Source organism: Salvelinus alpinus, chromosome 26 (assembly GCF_045679555.1).
Source record: "Salvelinus alpinus chromosome 26, SLU_Salpinus.1, whole genome shotgun sequence".
In the NCBI taxonomy this organism is placed as follows: Eukaryota; Metazoa; Chordata; class Actinopteri; order Salmoniformes; family Salmonidae; genus Salvelinus; species Salvelinus alpinus.
The window spans coordinates 11,462,210-11,481,494 of NC_092111.1; the positions used below are offsets into that span (position 1 = coordinate 11,462,210).

Consider the following 19,285-nt stretch of genomic DNA (forward strand, 5'->3'; position numbering starts at 1 on the left):
CTATATATACACAAACGTATGTGGACACCCCTTCAAATTTCAGACACCCGTTGCTAAAATTGAGCACACCGCCATGCAATCTCCATAGACAAACATTGGCAGTAGAATGACCTTACTGAAGAGCTCAGTGACTTTCAATGCGGCACAGTCATAGAATGCCACCTATCCAACAAGTCAGTTTGTCAAATTTCTGCCCTACTAGAGCTGCCTGGTCAACAGTAAGTGCTGTTATTGTGAAGCTGAAATGTCTAGGAGCAACCACAGTTCGGCCGCAAAGCGGTAGGCAACACAAGCTCGCAGAACGCGACCGCCGAGTGCTGAAGCGCAGTGTGTAAAAATAGTCTGTTCTCAGTTGCAACATTCACTACAAAGTTCCAAACTGCCTCTGGAAGCAACGTCAGCACAATAACTATTCGTCAGGAGCTTAATGAAATTAGTTTCCATGGCCGAGCAGCCACACACAAGCCTAACATCACCATACGCAAGGCCAAGGGTCGGCTGGAGTGTTGTAAAGCTCGCTGAAATTGGACTCTGGAGCAGTGGAAACGCATTCTCTGGAGTGATGAATCACGCTTCACCATCTGGCAGTCCAACTGACAAATTTGGGTTTGGCGGATGCCAGGAGAATGCTACCTGCCCTAATGCATAGTGCCCACTGTAAAGTTTGGTGGAGGAGGAAAAATGGTCTGGGGCTGTTTTTCATGGTTTGGAATAGGCCCCTACATTCCAGTGAAGGGACATCTTAATGTTACAGCATACAATGACATTCTAGATGATTCTGTGCTTCCAACTTTGTGGCAACAGTTTGGGGAAGGCCCTTTCCTGTTTCAGCATGACAATGCCCCCATGCACAAAGCGAGGTCCATACAGAAATGGTTTGTCGAGATCGGTTTGGAAGAACTTGAATGGCGTGCACAGAGCCCTGACCTGAACTCCATCGAACACCTTTGGGATGAATTGGAATGCCGACTGTTAGCCAGGACTAATCGCCCACAATCAGTGCCCAACCTCATTAATGCTCTTGTGGCTGAATGGAAGCAAGTTCCAACATCTAGTGGAAATCCTTCCCAGAAGAGTTGGGGCTGTTATAGCAGCAGGGGGGACCCAACTCCATAATAATGCCCATGATTTTGGAATGAGATGTTTGATGAGCAGGCGTCCACGTACTTTTGGTCATGAAATGTACATATCAGCCCAAAAATGCAGAACATGTCTCAAATCATCAAATCAAATCAATCAAATCAAGTTTATTTTATATAGCCCTTCGTACATCAGCTAATATCTCGAAGTGCTGTACAGAAACCCAGCCTAAAACCCCAAACAGCAAGCAATGCAGGTGTAGAAGCACGTTCTCCATGTTCTGAAGAGAACGAGGGGAAATTGGGGCAATTAGCAGGTCAGTATCTTTTGGATCGGTTACGTTTGTGCTGGAATCCAACCAACTAGTTGTCTTTCCTAAGTGAATTAGATTCGTTTTATACAGCATGGTCCTCTTTTTCCTCGCTAAACCGCCACTAGTTAACATAATATATACAGAAACGGAGGCCTCTTTCCATGCGCGGCCCGGGCCCAGTCTAACGAAGCTAACTGCCATCTGGATTCAGGGGGGGGGGGGGCAGGACCGTCCTCGTTTGAAGTTCCAGAGGCCTTTCAATGTGCCGTGGCGTTTGCCCTCTCCCTGACAGAAACACGCTGCCTTTCCCGTCGACTTCCTGATTGTGTTTAGCACAGGCTTTCAGCACAGCTGCTCGGGATGATTTCCCCCCCCCCCCCCCCTCGCTCCCTTGAACACGCTTACTGAGTGCAAGAGGAAATGATTCCCCGAGCAGGGCACCCCAGCCAGACTCGGATATCAGGCGGTTGGCCCCAACGCACGGCTGTTAAGAGTTGAAGCCAGCCAATATGTCATGGTCTGGGGGAGTTTGGTACAAGGAGGAATTGTTGGAAAGGGAATTCTGAACACATTGGGTGGCACTGATAGTGTCATCAGTGTTCAGGGTGGACCCATGATTCAGATAACAGGCCCTAGTAGGGAGTCTATACATCAGGCCTTTGAAAATTAGCCCACAGGTTGGTATGTGATCTAAAATGGAAAGCTGCTGGAAAGTTCTTTGTGGGTGCCCGAAATGCATCCTCTGAAATTGGAAAACGCCACAGACGGAGAAATCAAAGTGGTAGCGTACAGAGAGATAAAAAATAAAAATAAACTGTATTTGTGCTGAGGAGGATGAGGGCAGCTGAACATGTGCTCCCTGAATAGTTTGTTTGGCAACCTGTGCCCCAAGACACAAACCAGAGCCTTTGAGCTCAGCTGAAATTTATCAAAACCCTGCCCTCGTGTTCTGTGCTAACAGTTGAGCTAACCTCAACCTCTAAAACTGGGGGAGGCTTGAGGTTAAGGGGAGACACAGAAAACCTTTAGCAGGAGAAATGAGCTATTGTCATGACTTTAAGAATCCTATTTCCACCTAGTCCTTGTTTTTCCCCTTTAATCTGTTCCTAGGTCGATTTAAACCCTTTCCCCCCAAAAAAACGTTCCTTCTCTGTCACGGCTTGTTACTTTGTTAGGAGGGGGTTTTGTGTTCCCCTCCAAAAGTAGCTTGCCCGTCAACAAAGGACCTGTCATTGGGAATTAGCCTGGGGCAGGACGTTTCTAGTTTAACTGAATACGGCACTTGTTCTGGGTCCTAAGTGTGTCCATTGTGGCTCAGATCAGCACAGAAAACAAAAAATATGATTATCTCGAAACCCGACCCCTCCTCCCTCGCTATACGATCAAAGCATGTTTTGCTGTAGGCTGACTGGGCAAGAGGTCAGCCAAGCGGGTCCGGCGTTTAAGAGCATTTCATATCTGGGTCGTGATGAACATTAAAATAAAGCTGGAATTGGAATTTCTTCCTACAATTAGTTGGCTATTTTCTCTGCTTCTCAAGGGGTGAGTCCTCAAAAGGTCAAAGTTTCTAATAAAAGCTTTATTTTCCTCAAGCTTACAGTATCTCACATTCTTTTCAGCAACCGCTCCTATTCCAACACAAATCACGTGTGCTGCATGACGCCAAGTGGACTTAGAATGGGACAAATAGTGATGGGGGAAAAAACGACACTCAAAACACAACACAGACAAAAATATGAAAATATGTCATGCTTAATCTGCTTTGGTTTAGACAACACCAGAAGCGTCAGAGTCCATTGTGCATTTTAGTTCAGAGAGTGGGGTCTCAAAACGAATAGGAAACAAAACCAACAATACATCTTGGAACACCAGTAGGTGATGAGACATGTCATACCAACCAAAGCTATTATTTTCACTAGCACGTGCAGCTACGAAGTCCATAAACATCTTCCTAATTAAGGGAAACTGCTTAAGGGAACATATTAAAATCAAGAAAGAAACCGCCAAACATAATTGTGCATTTAAACGTACTCGTCATTCAATAGAGCCGAGAGTACAAGGAGCAGGCCTACGTGTCACTATCAGGATTCCTGCTTCTAATTCCCAACCCTGATCCAGTCTCCTGGTGCTTGATCCAAGATGATGAATAGCTAAGACGTCCCCATTAGGGAATGAGCGATTAATCACAGATGCTGACCTTGGGGGTGGAGAGAGACAGGGTGTCCAAGGGTGATTTCTTACATCACCTTGGCAAAAAGGAATAGTCGACAATCTGTGTCCCTACAAGACTATAATGGTCTTAGTGTAGTGTTCTGCAGACGCCAATAAGACTTCAGACTAGGAACCCAGACGACCAAAGAATGAGATGGCCTTAAATGTAACATTTGAAAGGATGTTCAAGTTCCAATACGTTGATGGGTCCCATTCAAATCAGAATAAACCCAAAGTGAGGAAAATTCCTGTTTATCTTGGGGAAAAAAAAATCAAACCTCAAACTCATTTTATTTGACAAAACTACAATATTAGCCACCAAATTAATATTCCAATTAGCCCTTTACATCTGACTGACGTGAGACTGACGTGATAATAGGCTACTCCTGTTGGGGGAAATGAGCTTTATACCACTCGAACAAGATCGAATAGGTTAGAAAGTGCGAAATTGAAGTTCCAGAGGCCAGGAAAAGGTTGCAGTTGACCTCATCTCTCAATTTCATCATCAGCTACATGATACAATTTGCCGATGACCCCCTTGACATTTCAGAGAGCCACTGGTTGAACAGTAGCACTTCAAATTCAGAGGGGAGGGAGAGGAAAAAAGAGAGCGTGAGAGAATGAGAGAAAGAGAATGAGAGAAAGATTCTGAAGGTGGACCATTATTACATTTCTGTATTGGATATTTATTTGATTATATACAGTACCAGTAAAAAGTTTGGACACACCTACTCATTCAAGGTATTTTCTTTCTTTGTACTTTTTTCTACATTGTAGAGTAGGTGAACGGATGCTCTCTGCATGTGTGGTTCCCAACGTAAAGCTGTCAGTGATTTATTTAGAATTCAAGGCACACTTACCAGCATGGCTACCACAGCATTCTGCAATGATACACAATCTCATCTGGTTTGCGCTTAGTGGGACTATCATTTGTTTTTTAATAGGACAATGACTCAGCACACCGCCAGGTTGTGTAAGGGCCATTTGACCAAGAAGGAGAGTGATAGAGTGCTGCATCAGATGACCTGGCCTCCACAATCACCCGACCTCCACCCAATTGAGATGGTTTGGGATGAGTTGCACCGCAGGGTGAAGGTAAAGCAGCCAACAAGTGCTCAGCATGTGTGGGAAGTCCTTTAAGACTGTTGGAAAAGCATTCCAGCTGAAACTGGTACTGTATATATCTTTAGTGTTATAGCGTCTAATCTTATTGTTCTCACTGTTTTTATATTTGTTATTTACTTGTATATATCACTTCGCTTTGGCAACATCGACCTTGTCATTCATACGATTAAAGCATATTGAATTTTAGAGAGAGAGAACGAAAGAGAAAAAGAGAGATACATTGCCTTGACCGTGCTTGACTGAAGGACAAAGCAGCTTGTTTTCTACAGACGCTTTTTCCACCCCATCCCAGAGGATTGTGAGATAATGAACAGCGTAGCCTTGCCTCATGTGAACTCAATCCATCTCCCTCATCACCAGCCCAATCTAACACCTGACTACAGACAGAGAGGCTCTTCAGCTTTTCAACATACCAACCTCCTCTCGCCTAGACAAGAGTATACCTAGGTATGCCCTGAGAGAGAGAGCGAGCGAAAGAAAAAAAACAAGCAAAGAGAGAAGATGGTAAAGAGAGAAAAGCCTAGAGAGAACAGAGAAAGTAGAAAGAGGCAGCAAAGGAGAGAGACGTCAAAGAGACGTCAGGGCCTGACGATAAACCCACACAGTTGACTCATGGGCCAGACAAGCGCCTCTGGACAGAAATGGTCCCATATTCCCTAGTGTTGTCATGATACTCGAATTTTGACTTTGATACCAATATCAGGTTTAGCATCACAATACAATGTATACGCAATACCAAAACAATACCACAACTAAAAAAAGAAGACATATTAGCCAAAGTCACAGAATGGCACTTGATCCAGACAGAAACTCAGCTACTGCTCTGTTCAATCGTTAGGCTTCTTTTGAGTTCAATATCATTACATTTGAACATTATGTAACATTTTCTGTACTGATCAACATTTACATAGAAGAAGCAATCTCTTATTTTATAAAAGTGTGTGCTGTCTCTTTAAGAAAGTAATGATGTCGTTCACAAGGCAGAATGTGGCTGTGGAATCTGACTTCGTGGCTATGAAATCTAGTGGAAACCAGATGTGAGGCGAGGGAAGTGAATTCGTTTTTGGTGGTGAAGGGAGACTTCGTGAATTAATAACGTTTTTGGTGACAATCAGCTTTGAAATGTGCATATTTTTCATTATGGTATCACAAACAAAGTACTAGGGTACTGAATTCAGCTGTAAGCTAGCAAGAAAAGCTAGCCTACAATTAAAGCTGGAAGCTACAGGTATCATCTTGCAATGTAAGTGTTCTATGGACATTGTGTTGTGAACAGTAATGAACAGTTTCAACATGCTGTGGTGCATTATTCAAGTGTGTTAACTTCTTTGAGGTAGGAGGCAGTATTTTCACGTCCGGATGAAAAGCTTCCCCTGAGTAAACTGCCTGCTACTCAGGCCCAGATGATAGGATATGCATATTATTAGTAGATTTGGATAGAAAACACTATGAAGTTTCTAAAACTGTTTGAATGATGTCTGTGAGTATAACAGAACTCCTATGGCAGGCAAAAACCTGAGAAAAAAATCCAAGCAGGAAGTGGGAAATCTGAGGTTTGCTTATCCAAGATACAGTGGAAATGGGGTCATATTGCACTCCCTAAGGCTTCCATTAGATGTCAACAGTCTTTAGAACTTTGTTTGAGGCTTCTACTGTGAGTGGGGGCGAATGAGAGGGGATTGAGTAAGGTCTCTCCCAGAGTGCCATGAGCTGACCACGCACGTTCACGTGATAGTTAGCTTGAGTTCCATTGCATTTGTGAAGACAAAGGAATTCTCCAGTTGAACCATTATTGAAGATTTATGTTAAAAACATTCTAAAGATTGATTCTATACATCGTTTGACATGTTTCTACAGACTAACGGAACTTTTTGACTTTTCGTCTGGACCTAGTGATCGCGCCTCATGAATTTGGATTACTGGGCTAAACGTGCGAACAAAAAGGAGGTATTTGGACATAAATGATGGACTCCATCGAACAAAACAAACATTTATTGTGGAACTGGGATTCCTGGGAGTGCATTCTGATGAAGATCATCAAATGTAAGTGAATATTTATAATGCTATTTCTGACTTCTGTTGACTACACAACATGGCGGATATCTGTATGGCTTGGATTTGTGTCTGAGCGCTGTACTCAGATTATTGCATGGTGTGCTTTTTCTGTAAAGTTTTTTTTTTTTAAATCTGACACAGCGGTTGCATTAAGGAGAAGTGGATCTAAAATTCCATGCATAACAGTTGTATCTTTTAGCAATGTTTATTATGAGTATTTCTGTAAATTGATGTGGCTCTCTGCAAAATCACCGGATGTTTTGGAACTACTGAACATAACGCGCGAATGTAAACTGAGATTTTTGGATATAAATATGAACTTTACCGAACAAAACATACATGTATTGTGTAACATGAAGTCCTATGAGTGTCACCTGATGAAGATCATCAAAGGTTAGTGATTCATTTTATCGCTATTTCTGCTTTTTGTGACTCCTCTCTTTGGCTGGAAAAATGGCTATGTTTTTCTGTGACTTGGCTCTGACCTAACATAATCGTTTGGTTTGCTTTCGTCGTAAAGCCTTTTTGAAAATCGGACACTGTGGCTGGATTTACAACAAGTGTATCTTTAAAATGGTGTATAACACATGTATGTTTGAGGAATTTTAATTATGTTTTTTGAATTTGGCGCCCTGCACTTTCACTGGATGTTAGTCAGGTGGGAGGGGAGCTCATATGTTTTTGGAAACACTGTGGGACGTGAATAAAAATCGCGACATTCCATTTGAGCCAGGTACCGATCACTCGTCACCCCTCCTTGCTCCATGACCTAGCTGACCTGGCACGGTGCCGATGCCCTATGGGGAAAAAGTGATTTTTCTCCTGTGTGTGTGTGTGTGGTTGGCTAGTGTGTCAGAGCAGAGCAGCTCAATCAGACTGGCTTGACAACTTGCTCAGAAAGGAATCAAAGTGACTCTTCTCCATCAGTCAACAGAAGACACTTAAAGTATGCTGTAATCTTTCCCCCAACATATCAGATCAGAGGTCAACTTTGTCCGTTCAGGCCATCTAAGCTCATATCTAGACAGTCTCTATCAAACTAACTTGGCCAATAACAGATTGGTTCTAGAAACCTGAGCTTTTTGAAGTCACATCTGACTCCATGGTTGTATCTCAATAGTCTAAAATGTCCGACTCGTTTTGTTTTTAGATCAGTGCCGATGAAGGAATGAGACAAGAACAAGCCACTGTAGAGTATTGTCCATTCTGGTTCACTTTAGCCCAAACCAGACTCACTTCAGTCAGACAAACATGAGCCCAGACCCACGCGACGTGCTCCTGAGCGACCAGCCTCCGTAGAGGTTTAGAGTAATAGAAAAACACAGCGGGTAACGGCATATAGCGGTTTGAGGCAGTCTTCCATAAGCTCTCCATCTCGGCTTACCCCATACTGTTTCCCATTTCTGGCACATCTTTCCAAGAAACTAGTTAAAATAATTGAAGGGTGGGGGATTGGCGGAAAATCATTCTCCACTAATGGTGTTTCGTATGATATTAGCTGCACGAGCACTACGAGAATCTGATTAGCTACTCCCGCTACTCTGACATTATCATGCTAATCTAGGCCATAAAAGACGCTGGCCCCGCCAAACATTGATTTTCATACTGGCAGGGAAATCAAAGCTCTGCTAAACCAATACAGCCATCTACCCCAGTGACTCGGAAACAGCCGAGAGTGTATGGAAAGAGGCAGACGTTAGCGCTAACCGTTAATTAAGAACATTACGCTCCGTGAATGGAAGGATGGAGCGGTGATTTGGACCACCATCATTTTCATTAGAGCCAGGCAAAATAACCAGAGTGAACTTAGTACTACTTCTAAAACTAATGATTTGTATTAAGTGTATTCTGTCGCAATTTATTAGGACTATTATTTTCCCAGCAAGACATTTGACTTGTCTTTAACATTTTGTAAAATGTTTTAAATTAAACGTGACAACGGCCGATGGGGCTAAACCCTACGTTGTAACTGCCATACCCACCTTGACACTTCAAAGAGCATTCACCGAACCAGTAAAGTCTTCATGTTTGATTGCCTGTTGCATTTCCCTAAGGTTAGTTCGTTTTTATGGCCTTTTACTGCTCCTTGTGATGCGGGTGCTCAAATGATTTCCTGGATGCATCCTCCGAACAATTTTAAAGACGAGACATTGTATTAAAGGTGCCACATACAAAGACTTTGACCCTTTTGGTCATAGGGCAACATTTACATCTGCCAACTTCCTGGCATAGTAAAAGGTGAGTTTATTCTGAATACACTCTCTTAAGAACAAAAACAAAGTGAATTCCTTACTCTGTCCTTCCTTATTTCTCCGTCGAAGCGCTCTTTCCCCCCCTCTCTCGCTCTGTCAATCTAGCCCTCTATTTAATGGTTTCCCTTCTACTGATATGATCTACCCATTATTCACTGCAGTCAGGCCCAGAGGGGTGACATCACAGAGCCAGAGATAGATATTTAGGGAATACTGTGAAGTTAAAAACATTAGGTCAATCAGCACATTACCATCATCAATTTGAGCATGCAAACACCATTAACAAAACAGGTTGTGGCTGTCTGCACCTGAGACCGACAAGCTGCTTCAGGGGAAAGAATGGCAATGATGTTTATCATCCTTGAAATCCAGAGCTAGCTAAATCCCTCTCCCTTTCTCCTCTCCCGGCTATGCGTCAAATCTCACAGAATGAACCTCCCTTTGTCCGTCAGTACATGACTGACGTTGACAAACTCTACATCTCTCTCTCTCTCCTTGGCTATTTCTCTTTGTCTTTTCCCAAACATGAACTAGGCCTGTTAATCATGTGGTCAAAAGGACACAGGGGAAAATAGTTTAGGGGGGGGGGTTTGGGTACAGGCAGTGCTTCAATCCCCCTTGCAACCTCCCTGCACCCCCTGACCTTTGTCCCCCTTCACACACTCCCAGGTTTAAAAAAAAAGCCCTTTTTCCAAACCGAAGCCTGAACACCAGTCAGTCTCCTCTCTCTGCATATAACCCCCACACCACCAAGTCCTAAGACACAACCCAGATGTTTGGTTCTGGTCCAGCCTGAGCTAGAGAGAGAGAAGAGGACATGGAACACTCCATCTGTCACCTGCGTCCTGTCCTCCTTCCAGTCGCCAGGCTTTCAACTGCCGTTCCATCTCTTACTGGTGACGCTATTATTTGCTAAAGTTAGATTGAAACTGGACCAGCGAATGAAACAGTCCTTGAGGTGATGTGCAACACATGCTGGTAAGGATTGAGGAGATACTGTAGGGGAGCAATGAATGAATATGAAACACACTGAACATCTCTGAAATCCAATATCTGGTTCCTTCCATTTTCTGCCTCATTTCATCTCTCAACCTGATTACAGAAATCATTTTCGAAAATGACATCAGCCGGCAAATTAGCAGCACCAAATCATCAATTTCTCCGTTGTCTAACCGCGCTACTGTAATTATTGTTCCATTAATTGCCATAGAGAGCCCTTGGAACACTTACAGAGACCAGATTTTTCACCCAGCTCCATGTGTTGCACAAAGCCAAGCAACGTTTTAAGTGCTTGGAAGAGACAGCTTGCAGCTGTACGTTTTGGAAAGCTCTTTCTTCTCCTTTTTTGGACTTCTCTCAATCCTCATCGGACTGGGACAAAGTTAAAGATCTTGAGCGTCCGTGGCCTCTCAAGCCTTCTTCAGCGTGGCTCCTCCCCTCCCTCACTCACTTTTCCTCTCTTCCTCCCCCTTTCTCCTCTGTCAAACAGACCCATTTTGGCACACTTAAGAAATCTGCAGGATCTTTCTTCCCCAAAAATCCCCCCTCCCTTCACCCCACTTTGCTTTCTTATACTTTTACATTCCTGGAACGCTTGCGCTGAGGAATTTTGACTGTTGTGTTTGCCAGCACCTGCACCTGCACTTCAACTTCAAGCAAGCAAACAAGCAATGAGGCAAGAAAAACAAAACAGGAGCAAGAAAGTGGGAGGAAAAAAAGAGGGCACGCAAGAAGCAAGAAGTTGATAACTCTGGCAGCCTGCATCTGCAAATCTCAGTGCAAATTATTTTGAAAGATGCACTATGCAGAAATTGCTCCGCCATTTCCTGGTTAATAAAATTTGAATAGTTAGTCTAATTTCAGTTTGTGACAAAACAAGCAAGTATAGCGTAGATAATCATTGTACCATCTAAACCACTGTGATATATTTTCCATAACCAAAAATATTGTATTTTCAGCTGGTAAAGGGAAAGGGGGATACCTAGTCAGTTGTACAACTGAATACCTTCAACTGAAATGTGTCTTCCGTATTTAACCCAACCCTTCTGAATCAGAGAGGTGCGGGGGGCTGCCTTAATCGACATCCACGTCTTCGGCGGCTGGGGAATAGTGGGTTAACCACAACAGATTTTTACCTTGTCAGCTAGGGGATTCGATTACTGGCCCAAGTGTACAAAACCAAAAGTAAAATATGCAAAAGCAAAACTTAAGAACGGGATGCATAGAAATAGCACACAGAACAGATCTACTGCTTCTTAGACTTGCTTTCAAAACAGATTGCGAGATCTATAACACACATTTCTATGTGAATTTGGTCAGGTCACCCAAAAAGTAACATATTGCAGCTTTAAGCGAGTACCAGCGTAGTGACAGGGCATTCAGAGAATAAAAACATCCCTACAGAAAATTAGTTCCTTCAAGCAATGTCTTGTTTTATCGCCACGCCTTACCAAACAAGCTCATAAAACAGTCTCTGTGCTGCATATCGGCAGACACCATCAACCATAAACCTGATTTAGCGACACCCCAATCTCCCTTTGAAGCAGGCCAGACACAGAAAGGACTCTTCAGCCATTTTATTTGCCAACAGCTAATCAATGGAAGGAGGAAAGACATGCACTATCATTAAGTGAATGGGATAGCGATAAATTTGGCACAAGCAGCCCCAAGCCCCTTTGAACCTCATTCATAATGAAAAACTGGACCCAGCTTCAAAAGTCTGACGGTTTCTAAAGGCGCTCAGCAAATAAGAGCTTGTATGGAGGGGATGTGTTGACAATTAAGTCATTTGGGGAGAGTGTGCTGGGTTCATGGATGGTGACATTAGGCCAAAGCTAGCTACTGAGCCGGAAACTGTGAAACGAGTCTTTCCGATAGATTTGCTGACATTTTTTTAATCAGGAGCAGCAGGGAGGATCATGGGGAGTCTACACGAGCATGCTGGGATTACTGCTGAGCTACAATACGAGGCATCAACCAAAATCCCCCCCTGACAATGACGACTGCTACAGCATTTCACAGATCCTTCATTTGCACAGGAGGCAATTGCTTCGTGGTTTTTATATACTCAGACATGACTTCAAACTGGGCATAAAACAGACCCGTTGCTTCCGAATTGGGAAAATGATCACCTCGCCTCAACATAGTCTCTTACCAAATACAGCACTAAAAAAAGCAAAACACCATAAAGACCTGATTTATGTTCCTCCCACGTGATGCAGTAAAAATAGTGTTATGAAACTGTGGATAGAACCAATAACAGGGCAATAGGGGAGAGTGAAAAGGTGAGGAATATGTGGGAGAAAGTTTGAGAAGCTGGAGGTAAAAGAGAAGAAAATATGAGAAGAGATGAGGAGAAGAGGTGAGGGGAAGAGAGGAGAGAGAAAAGTATATGGGTGAGAGAAGAGTAGGGCTGGGAAATACCAGGGAATTCACGATACGAAACATGTATTGCAATTTGATACTGCGATTTTAATGCAATTTGATGTTCCAAACGTTGCTCATTACATGTCTGCTGCAGAAAGCATGAGAAAATGTGTCTTGATCAGTCATGGAAAACATGTTGGATCACTATTTAATAAGATGGCGAACGAGCTTTAGGATAAAAAATACCGCTGTTTTAGCGCAGGTACAGCCAACTAGCGCTAGCTAAAGCTACGTAGCAACAAAATCGATACTTGGAGTCAAAGTATCTATATAATATTGTCCAAAATAATATTGCAATATGTAAAGTGCCTTCATAACCTATTCATACCTATTGACTTATTCCATATTTTGTTGTGTTACAGCCTGAATTCAAATTAGTTTCGTGCTATGGGGATGCTTTTCAGTGGCAGGGACTGGGAGACTGGTAAGACAGGGAACAATGAATGGAACCAAACAGGCCTTGATGAGAACCTGCTTCAGAGTGCAAACAAACTTAGACTGTGGCAAAGATTTACATTCCAACAGGACAATGACCCCAACCCAACTGCCAAAGCAATGCTGGAATGGCTTCAGAACAAGAATGTGAAAGTCCTTGAGCGGCCCAGCCAAAGCCCAGATATGAATTCCATCAAAAATCTGTGGAAAGACTTGAAGATTGCTGTTCACCACCGCTCTAATTTAACAGAGCTTGAGAAAATCTGCAAGAAGAGAAAAATCCCCAAATCCAGATGATAAAAGCTGATACAGACATACCCAAGATACATTTGCAAACATTTCTAAAAGCATGTTTTCATTATGGGGTTTTGTGTGTAGATGGATAAAAAATATATATTTAATCAATTTTGAATTCAGGCTGTAACAAAATGTAGAATAAGTCAAGGGGTATGAATACTTTGAAGGCACTGTAACTATCTATTTTCCCCCCATCATTTGAGAAGAGAGGAAAGGAGACGAGGAGAAAACATGAAGTAAGAAGGAACGTGGTGCAGAGACTAGAGGCACCTGAGGGGGAAGGCTATTTCAGCGCTCATTACCTCTGGGGGCATGAGGCGCAACAGACCTTTGAGGACCTCTCCACCGGCGACACATAATTCAGCAGCCAACGTCTGGACAGAGACAGCCGGGGGGGGGGGGGGGGGAATAATCACACCGTGGACAAACTGACCATTTCCCAGGGTGCTTCAGCATCTGCAGGCCCATCAGTGAGCGGGCGACAAAATAAAAAAGCTACGATGGCAGGGTCAATTGTAGCCATCACGGCTGGCGAGCAGTACCCAACCCGGCTGGTGAATGGAGAGATTAGTATTGACAAACAGAGGAAGTGGAACTTTTCGAGATCCTCTAGAGCTACAGAGTGGAGCAACAGACTAGACGTAAAAGACCGATACAGATATTAGGCCAAAAATACACATGCACACAAAGCAACCACACATCAGGCGGAATGACAATCACACAGGCATATGTTCACTTGTTAGTGACCACACTGGCTACTCACCCAAGCCATGAATCGAATCCAACACAAGCATTGCTCGCTCTTTCACCCTCAAGAACACACACACACCCATTCCCTCCCCCCTCAATCTCATCAGAAGCATCCTCAGATTCCCACTGAGAACTTCCCACATCCTGCTCTTCTAATTTCCTCATCTCAAAACTGTCTAGAGACAGTTCCCCTGTCATGGTGCTACGGTTCTCCAGCCATGACCTCACCACTCCCATTGTGTCACCCTCAGTCACAGCAGAGCGACGGGGAGACGGCAGTGCAGCCCAGTGGTCAGGGAGACAGATTGTGTGTCAGAGAGCTAATGTCCACAAGTGTAGATGTCCAAACCAAAATAGGAAAACACTGCACTGTAGACAATAGTGCCACTATGAAAACAGCAATAGCGATGACATCCAAGGTGATATGGCAGACTGTTGCACTCAGCACAGAGGGGTGGTTTCCCATCCAAGCTGAGATAAACCTGTTGTGTGCTGGAAATTCAAGCCGGCAGATACAACTGTGCATGTTAATGCTTTTATAACCACGCAGACAAAACACTGTAGGGGTTCCATGCTGATTAGGCCTAGACTTTGTGTACTGCAAACGAATTCAATGCAGTACTGATGTTTTTCAAACTTTGTCGACGCCATGTTTAAAAAAAAAAAATCGGTGTAGACAGAATATGGCATGATCTGTGTGCTCAAGTCCAGCCACATACACAACCCTGTCCAACGATATGAAAAGATCTCAACAAAAGCCCACTGAATAGATTTAAACATTATACACAAGCAGATGTGTCATAGCTCAAGAAAAACAACTAACAATTCCCAGCGAGATGGAGAGGTGTTGAAATTAATGAAGACAACGGGCTAAAGATACGACTCTCGCTAAGGGGGAAAGGCATCAACGTAACAGCGACTAAAGACAGGGCTCACATTTGAGTTTTATTTTAAGTGAGGCGAAACAATGAGGCTCGTTTTCCTTTGTAAAAAAATTAAAATAGGAAAAAGAGATGTGGGTCGATGACACCGAGGCTTTTGTTGTGGCGCCAGCTAACGATGCCCTTTAGGTTGTGAACCCAAACTCCTTATTATCAGTTAGCCAATTAAGGCTGTCGCCAAAACCAAGAGCGCATACCAGAAAACTGGCTTCAGTTCAGATAGATCAGCTGTTTGTAACACTGATTTACAAATCAACTGCCTGGTTGATACACACACACACACAACTTTGGGCACCTGAGGTCTACTGTGATGGTGGGTAGAGGCCTAGAGAGAACGACGTGTGTGGTAGGATGTGGCAGGGATGGAGTGATCTTCCTGGAGCGAGGCCACCTATTCACAGCATCAGTGACTTCGTCAGTCACGCAACATGTGACACACGCCCACAGCGAATGCATATGCATGCGAAAAGTGAACGTGTGCTTACATTGACATACACACAGAGTGCGAATTACAGGGGGTCTAAACCCCCCTTGAATGAAAGATGACCCTCCCCTAATTGCAAGAAAAGTAAAACTTCTAAATAATAAAATGTACTGCTACAGTGGTAAATATTAAACTAAAAACGTATTCCAAATGAAATTAACACCCCCACATCAGTCAGTTTTTATATTTGTATTATTTCCATGTGGCTGCACCTGTCATCCCGGGACAGTCCCGTATTTCAGTCCCTTTTCAGGTTTTTACTTTAATTTTTACAAAAAACGTCAATGTGTCAGCAAGACGCATCAATTAATTCGTGCTACGACATCAATCGCCGAATGTCACTTTGTGTTTTGTAAAACGATGCCTCTTTTCATTCATCAAAAAGCGTGTGCACAGAGCACTGTTTGTATGCTTGAATTATTTGAGTGGACGAACTTGCACAGTTAACCTATTTTTTGAAGGGATTTGTTTGACAATCAGATGAAAACATGACTGGTTGTGTTTATGCCACGTTTTTACAGTTTAATGACATGCCTTCACTATTAGGCCCAGATAGGATGGCCCCATTCAAAAATAGAGACCCCGAAATGTCACTGTATAAGTCGTACATACACATCAGTCTGCAGGCTCCAACACAGCATCCTGCTGAGGTGAGATATATGATGGCTACACTGAGGTGAGATATGATGGAAAAACTTGGGGTTGACACACGATAGCTCTCTCCTCCAGAGAGTGGGCAGTGTGGTCCATTACAGTAGCCTGTCCTATACACTGTGTGCATTGAAGCCTTAAAGATCATATACAATTTTAACAGTGCAGAAATGTTTCAGATAGCGCTGTCCGTAGAGAACGTTTCTCTTGCACTTCAGGTTGCCAACTGCAAAATTCTGTGCGAGTGAAGATTCAGTTAATAGCCTGCTGCCTACTTCATTTACACAGAACTTTGTTGAGCTTGTAACAAGTCTTTCCATGTTACAATTGCATAAGATCTATATAGGCCTATTCCCGAATAGAAAGAGGGAGGACTTGAAGCATTGGCATAATTGCACGATAACAAAATACGCACAAAAGATTTGAGGAAAAGACCTTGCGCAAGGCAATTAACCACCTGAAGAGAGCAAGCAAGGGCAATGTAATCGAAGTTGCGATTACATTGCCCTATATCTGCCAAAACGAGTGTCATACAATCTGTTATTGCGTAAAGGCTTTGTTTGAATAAAAGCATAAAACGTGCTAATTTAGACTGTTTTCGCAGGCAACTGCAGATGTCCAGACTGGATTTAAATCGCTAAATCCTGGTTTTGATTGTGAACCAGTACGGCGAGGGAAACGGATTAGGACAAAAGGCGAGTCCCGCGGCAGAGATTTCAGGGGAAATAATAGGCAATGACAACCGTGGGTTTAGCAGAAAATATTTCAATGGTCGTCATGTAATATCATTTTTACAACGCCCCCTCTGTGTTGAAACATGATTTTTATTACAAAGAATAAGTGAGAAGATTATTCTAAATGGTAGGCCTATGATTAGATCATGACATTTGTTTTTCGTTGAAGAAACAGGTACACAATTTACACAGCCTGAACAAAGCATTTCGTAACTGAAATGATGAAAATGAAAACTTTGAAAGCCTCAATATAATTAATGATTATTGGCTACAATACACAGCAATTATATGTAGGGTGATATGTCACTTCAAGTTGACAACTTTATAGGCTAGGCAACTTTACACCCCTGATGCATTCGATATTTTTGTAAATTGTTTGCCATACACTGACAATCGTTAGAAGTTGTCCCAATCGATATTCATTGATGACTTGGGGTATAATGACGGGACACACCTTTGTGGGCAACCATACCTACGACCCCGCACCCTATAAAACTTGAATAGCTGGACAAAGAATTGTACATAGATTATAAATCACAAACTACAAGAGCGACCATCAATCTGGGAAGTCATCAAGTGCCATAGAATAAGATGTACACAATTTGGAAAATACTAAGCTAATAAAATAGGCTATAATGAAAGGTTGCAAGCTACAAAAACCGGTCACTAGAATAAATGCAATATTTTTCTCATTCAAATTTTTATTTGACACCTTGTGTGACAGTTTCACTTGGATTGACATGTCAGACGTGTCAAACCAGAGCGTCGTGGGTTGACGGTTTTCAACATTTAGTTCGTAAATTCAGTTCAGTGGGTTTGCAAAGACAGAAAAGACAGAACCCACAACATATGTTCTGCATGAGGACCGACCGTTCAAACATTTGAACCAAACGAAATGTACAGAGGGAGCAGACACAAATTGTCAGCAACGCACACAGCACAGGGGCGACAACACAGAATTTACCTTCTCACAAATTAATCCCGCAAAATATTTCCGAGAGAAATAATCCAAAATTCCAGCAAGTGTATCGACGAAGAGGGAATAGTCAGAAAATAATCACTATTTCACTCATAGAACGTCGTAATTCCCAGAACGCACGCTGTTGTGTTTGCATTCACTACATACACTAAAGCAGCCGAAGCCCTTCCCAGACGCGCTGCTGTTGTCTCGCCCAGGACACACCCTCCTCGTTTGCATGAAAGAACCTTACGACCAATTAGGGGGCGCAGCACGGTAGACCATGCAGGTGGCACCTCCCACCCCGTTCAAACCATGGTCCAGATTTTGGACTCCAGTCCAGACTGTAAACATAAAAATATTCTCAGAGCTTTTTTTCCCACTTTTCTTTTTAACACTTAATTAAAATGTCTAATTGTTGACACACAAAAAAAGCAACATTTGGTAAGAATTAAGTCAAATATTAAGGCAAACATGAAGCATCTTATTATAGATAAGTACTATAAAAACTATGTACTATGAACTAAACTCAGCAAAAAAAGAAACTTCCACTCACTGTCAACTGCGTTTATTTTCAGCAAACTTAAAGTGTAAATATTTGTATGAACATAACAAGATTCAACAACTGAGACATAAACTGAACAAGTTTCACAGACATGCAACTAACAGAAATGGAATAATGTGTTCCTGAACAAAGGGGGGTCAAAATAGTAACAGTCAGTATCTGGTGTGGCCACCAGCTGAATTAAGTACTGCAGGGCATCTCCTCCTCATGGACTGCACCAGATTTGCCAGTTATTGCTGTGAGATGTTACCCCACTCTTCCACCAAGGCACCTGCAAGTTCCCGGACATTTCTGGGGGGAATGGCCTTAGCCCTCACCCTCCGATCCAACAGGTCCCAGACGTGCTCAATGGGATTGAGATCCAAGCTCTTCGCTGGCCATGACATTCCTGTCTTGCAGGAAATCACGCACAGAACGAGCAGTATGGCTGGCGGCATTGTCATGCTGGAGGGCCATGTCAGGATGAGCCTGCAGGAAGGCTACCACATGAGGATGGAGGATATCTTCCCTGTAACGCACAGCGTTGAGATTGCCTGCAATGACAACAAGCTCAGTCCGATGATGTTGTGACACACCGGCCCAGACCATGACGAACTCTCCACCTCCAAATCGATCCCGCTCCAGAGTACAGGCCTCCGTGTAACGCACATTCCTTCGACGACACGAACCTGACCATCACCCCTGGTGGGACAAAACCGCGACTCCTCAGTGAAGATCACTTTTTGCCAGTCCTGTCTGGTCCAGCGACGGTGGATTTGTGCCCATAGGCGACGTTGTTGCCGGTGATATCTGATGAGGACCTGCCTTACAACAGGCCTACAAGCCCTCAGTCCAGCCTCTCTCAGCCTACTGCGGACAGTCTGAGCACTGATGGAGGGATTGTGCATTCCTGGTGTAACTTGGGCAGTTGTTGTTGCCATCCTGTACTTGTCCCTTAGTCTGCCACTGCGAGGACGATCAGCTGTCCATCCTGTCTCCCTGTAGCGCTGTCTTAGGCGTCTCACAGTA

At 43.3% G+C, this 19,285-nt stretch overlaps 1 protein-coding gene across 3 annotated transcripts in view; it reads right to left on the reverse strand.

Annotated features, from left to right (window-relative positions):
* Positions 1-17,911, reverse strand: part of LOC139554702 (semaphorin-6D-like) — a 109,048-nt gene extending 91,137 nt beyond the window's left edge. For all 3 annotated transcript variants that reach the window (XM_071367748.1, XM_071367749.1, XM_071367746.1), the window contains exon 1: positions 17,719-17,911. The gene's annotated coding sequence lies outside the window, so the exon portion shown is untranslated. The remainder of the gene's footprint in view (positions 1-17,718) is intronic.
* Between the last annotated feature and the right edge of the window lie 1,374 nt (positions 17,912-19,285).